A 6,000-nucleotide genomic window follows, 5' to 3' on the forward strand; every position below is an offset into this window, starting at 1 on the left:
GTGGCTTTCTGTCACAGACCAGCCCTCATCGTTTGGGAGGGACATATGCTTCTCTGATGAATTATGTAGAACAAACTTGCAGAGCGAGTTGCCACAAGCAGCAGGGAAACACACTGTAAACAAAGGTTTTACCATGTGCAGTCTGATCTTTTAAAGGAATAAAAAGAAAATAAAATGTTTATACTTTATTTGCTCCGTTTTGTATGTGACTATTTGATTTTGTGCATGTATATATATATATATATATGTGTGTGTGTGCTGCCTCTGCACATGGCTGCATGTTATTACAGGTCTGTGAATAGCTGAGGAGACAGCACATGAATGTGGAATGCTTGTTAGGTGTCCTCACCCTGGGTGGATCTGTTCTCCAGTTTCTATGGAAAGTTTTTCGCTGCAAAAATGCCACGATAACAAACCACCTCATCTCATTCTGACAGAGATAAACAGGTATTTTCATCGATCCGCAGCAGATCGCTGCTGGAGATGCAGAAAAAAAGTGATCTACTCTACCACCTTTGATCTCTTGAAATGATGCACAAGAGTGGAAATAAACACAGGAATCAACGTTGATGTTTTGTCGGTGTAACTTGTTCCCAATGTGTTTGATTCTTCTGCACAAAATTCTTGTGAACAAACTCCTGAGAGAGTTTCTAAATGTGGAGTCTGGAAAGTGTTGGTCAATTACTGTGGCATGCAGCGGTTTAATCTGAGTCTGACTAATCAGATTACTGTAACAGCAGTCACCTCACAGCCAGTTACCAGGCCCGGATCAGTGTGCAAGCCAAGGGCCAGAGCTGGAGGATAAGACCAACCTGATGCCAATTTGTCCTCCCTGTACAGCAGGCTGCTATAAAACAATTTGCCTTTGCTGAAAGTGCGTCTGATTTTATTCATCAGTTCAGACTGGAGGTCACAGCTGATGTCATTTTTCCATCATTGTCTTTTCCTGAATAAAAACAAAGGCGACCAATAATCACTTCGTCGATCTGGGACTCAGTTTAAAACCAATAATCGAAGTAGATTCTAAAGAGGAGGTCGTCTTTGGTAATGACAATGCCTGACACTGCCGTCACTTAAAACAGCCACACCCAGAAACACTGTGTTACTTGTCATTAAGAGCAGCTACATTCATCAGCAGCTAGGTATAAAGAACAGGCTGTGCTGGGGGCAGTGGAGTCGTGATATCAGCTGAGGACTGAGGACGTAAATATTCAATCACCAGCAAAACAGGTCGACACAGAACCTGAAGCACAAGCAGCTGTATGTTGTGACCGGTCATGACCCGGCCTCACTGGGACCAATGGAATAAAAAGACCAACACAAAGGAGACAGAAAGGGCACAGTAAAAATGAGATTTACACAGAAAAAGTGACATCACACAACACCATCCTCCAGTGTTGTACTGTGGAAGAAGAAGAAGCAGCACAGTTTTCATTCATTACTGTGGCAGACAAGCCTTCTGCTGGTCCTCACAGCCCAGCTCGGATGTGGCAGCCTGTCCCCTGTGGAGAGAGTGATGCGCACCTTGGATTTGCTCGCTCAGTCAAGATTATGTTAATCTGCTCTAATCTCCCAACAGACGCTCAGACAGGCAGCACGAGACCAGAGCACAGAGCAGAGAGGGAAAACATGGGCTTCAAATCGTGCACACTGAAGAACTGTCTATACAGTGGGCCTCTATAGAAAGAAAATATTTTTTTAAATCCTACTTGTTTTCTGATATAAGGCCGATTCTGCCCTTTAATTTGAAGTTGGATCAGCTGTAGTCCAGCTACAGTGCACTTTCACTGATTTGCTTTTCAGTTCTAGTTGTAGTTTCCTGAATTTGAATGGAAAGCTGTCACAACCTGATAAAAAAAAAAACACTGAATACTTGCCATTTTTATGCATTGGGAAAAATGCAGAAAACACGAACATGAAACGTTAGTTGCATGACCCATTTCCTCAGTCTCTTCAGGGAGGTTTGTGAGAATTCAAATAGAGTCTCTGAGTATAAACAGTGTTATCATCATCAGTAATTCATTCATCTGAAGCTTGCAGCGTGAGGAGCTGCTTACATCAAAGCCATCACATCCTGCTGCAGAAATGATCAAATAAGCAAGCGGAGCCGCACCAGCATGGCAGCGGCTCGAAGACCGAAATGCAGATTGGTGCATTTAAATGCAGGTCAGAGAGAGAGATGCATTCAGGAAAAAAAAAAAAAAAGACAGAAGTAGGGCAGCAGAAAGAGGAGGAGGAAGAGGAAGAAGAAGGCTGCTGTTTGGTCTGAGAGAGCTGTTAATGAGGCTGTTTTTTTTTTTTTTTTTTCTTCAATCAGTTCACCATTAAAGAAAAATCTCAACATTTTGACTGATTGGCATGAAATTTAATTCAGATAATCTCCCAAGGGGATGAACACCTACTGACTTTGGTGATCTGACTTTTTAAATTTATATATAATATAAATGTAATGATCCCCTGATGTTTCAACTTGTGTCATCATCAGGTCAAATTTAAATTTTGTGCAATAATATTTTTACTTTAAAACTCAAAAGAAAACCTTGACGGATGTATTTTTTAAATGTAAGGTTCCCGGTCCAGGGGCCAGTTGCACAAAACACCTTATATTAAGATTTTCCTTAAAGTCTGAGTTAAGGTTTCCTTAAAATGTTCACTTAAATATTTAAGGTGCTCTGCGTATCGTAGTCTTATACTTAATGAATCAGTCAAACTCAGTTACATCCTTGCACAAAAGACATTATTGACCAAACTAAGGAAAAAAAAACTGAAGATACCTCTGACTCTATCTTAACTGCAACATGAGCTGAGTTTATGGTGATAAGTCAAGAAAATGAACACATGCCAAGAACAGTGGGAGAACTCAATGGTCACCCGTAACAATGAGGAATTGATTCTCCTGTAATGTTTTTTTTTTTTTTTTACACTCCTGTAGTGTTACCAGCTTCCTAAAAGTGATAACAGGTATCACAAGCTAACATACTGTCTCCATGGAAACAGTAGAACTTTACCACTGTAGCATCTCTTTCACTGCTGTGAATTACTAAACTTTTTTCCTTAACAAAGCAAACCTTTGAAGAGATTCTGTGCAACACCGTTAAGTAACTCCCTCAGCTAAGGAGAAAATAAACCTTAAGTCTTATACTTAAGTAGAAAACTTAAGGTGTTTTGTGCAACTGGCTCCAGGTGTTTAAAGACAAGATAACAGCTATTCAATGGCAGGAAAAATGTGCAAAGAAGACAATCGTCCTATAGCACATAGACAGTTCCTCTTGTAAAGGACAAACTCTGAGCTGCAAACACACATCTAACTTATTTCTACCAAGGCATACACTGCTTTAGTTTCTATTCTGCATATAGTGTTTCATGTAGAGGAATTAAAAAAGCAGACGCCGGACCTGAAAAGTATGGGATCAATTTATTAAATTAATATCAGTATAATAACTATAAGAGGAAAGCACTGAGACTATTGTCCAAAGAAACAGTAGTATGGTCATTCATGGATTAAAGAACAGTAATGAGTAATGATGGATGATAACAACACAGCCTTCACACATTACGAATTACTTTCATCTATGCAACACAAAATACATCAAAACCTTTTTTTTCACTACAGCGATTTAATGAATGATTATGATATAAAGTAGAAATCTTCTTGTTCCTGGTCTCATTAAGTTACAAATTTAATGGCTACAGCCAGTACATAGAAAAGGTGGAATATGTCAATGCTAATAATTTGCTGCAAAAATGATTCTGTTAGGTTGTCTTGTGTTTTTCTTTTTCTGAGATATGAGCTGAAATTAAACTGATGTCTCAACACAGGTGCATTTCAGTCAGCTGTGGAAGAAGCTTTTGTTTCAATGAACCTTTTTTAAAAAAAATTTTTTTATACATGAGGCTTTTTCAGGGAGGCGCAAAAGTTTTCATGTGGCAGAAACATGGCCCGTGAGTATAGATCAAGATACTGTAGGAATAAATCACCCCTCTGACACCCACTTATTAAATATCATCATCTTTGATCAAGTTATTTTGAATTTCAAGTGTCTCAATATGCTATTTTTGCTGCACCCACTTGTACATCCCTCCTGTATTTCCCAGAATGCTTCCTAACAACCACTAAAGCAGGTGCCTGAACACTATAGCAATACCATCCACTTTAGTCACCATGTTTTTGTGGTTGCATTGCATTCTGGTCTATTGAGGCCACTTTAAGTAGAAAAATTCTCCATGTGATTGATCAAATTTGGTGCAAAATGACGTCTCTAGAAAGGAGCCCTCGCTTTTTGACTTAAGAGAAACTCACACCAAAAATATGACATTTAGAATTTCCATGGAAATAAATCCAGTGTTGGGGTGGCCAGTTACTCATGTGAATGCACAAAAAAACACAACCAAATAACAAAGTGTCACTTTACAATTGTGTTGAAATGTTTCAAGATTTTTTTGTCCCTTAAAAAGGTGAAGACATAATTATTTCTTTTACAGGAGCCAACAACACAAACAACATTTTGCGACGAGTTTACCCTGAGAAGGCGTCACCATGTTACACATCCAATAATCTAATAATGAAAAGAGGGGTTTTTGTAAAAGTAGAAAACACACACTATTCAATTGCTAATGGTACGATATTGGGTATAATTTGCTGGTGTTTAAAGCTCCTTTCAAAATCTTTTTTGCTGGATTTACAGTAGCGATCATGTTAAAGGAGCAGCGTGTGCCTGTGTAATAAAGGCCGACTCCAAGAGGATCAGGTGGTGGTAGTTTTGGGTGAGGGGTGGGGATTGTACACATAACAGCCACAAACAAACAAGTGCAAAGCCATAGCTGAACACTTGAAGTGAGGCGTGCACGACGTGGTTCAATTTGCAAATGACATGACTGATTTTAAGGCTGTTACAAGTTTTTGGAGGTTAAAGCTGCAGCATGTAGAAGATTAACACTGATGTTGACAGAATGAATGTCGCCAACTCAGATTTCAGAGGGAAGAAGCATCAAAAATACACAATTCCCAGCAGCTGCATCCTCATCAATAAAATGGAAAAGGAGCCTCTGATAGGAGATTTAAAAAAGCCTGAAAAACACCAGTGAACCTCAGTCTTTCCACTGAGTAAACACATTTATCCAAATCTCTGCACACACCTTTTAATCAGCTCTTTGGGGGATTTACTGGATTTGTAGTTGGAGCAGAATACACACATTGGTAACATTTGGTTACCCAGACATTGAGTCATCCTCTGTGACAGTGACATAAAACACCACCAGAGGATTCAGGGAGCTGCTTAATTCTTCAAATCTGAAACACTACTGGGCAGCTTTAAAATCCAAGTGCATGTCAAGCAAGTGAATCAATAAACAGTTTTAAAGGCACTAATTGTGTAGACATCCAATAAAAGGCCTGGGTCAGGATTTTTTTGAAATGCTTTAAACGGTATCAGTTAAGATTGTTTGATCAAATGTGCTTTGAGCTTCAGATTAGAAACAGATTGCAGCGATAAAACAGGTGTTTTTAACTGACCCTGAATGGGGTAATTTGACTGATCCAGATCCAGGTTTGCTGTACAGACAAAATGTTGAGTTTCATAAAACTGTGGCCCTTCACAGACTTGAAAGATCCATAACAAATAACAGAGGGCAGACATTCAATCCAACTTATTAGATATTAGATAATAAAACCATTGTTTTCTACGGAGGCCTCTACTAGTTTTGTGGTTGCTTTTAGAAACTTACAGATGCATTATGGAAACTTCTCAGATTTAAGACCGAGTAGGTAAATACCTCGTGGCGTTAACTCACACTCAGATCAAAGGAAAAGGAGATACAAATGATCAAACTGATGAAGGAATAATTTGACACTTTGTGAAAAATGCGAATTTGCTTCCTTGTCATCTTTCCTTCTTCTAGTTCCACGCATAACCCCCAGGAAAACAATATTGTTTTTAAAACTTAATCTTAGAGCTGCTGGTAGGTGGATTTCATTATTGCCAAACAGAGCTAGGCTAGCTG

The sequence above is a fragment of the Seriola dumerili genome, unplaced genomic scaffold, assembly GCF_002260705.1.
Source record: "Seriola dumerili isolate Sdu_G_001 unplaced genomic scaffold, Sdu_1.0 BDQW01000025.1, whole genome shotgun sequence".
Classification (NCBI taxonomy): Eukaryota; Metazoa; Chordata; class Actinopteri; order Carangiformes; family Carangidae; genus Seriola; species Seriola dumerili.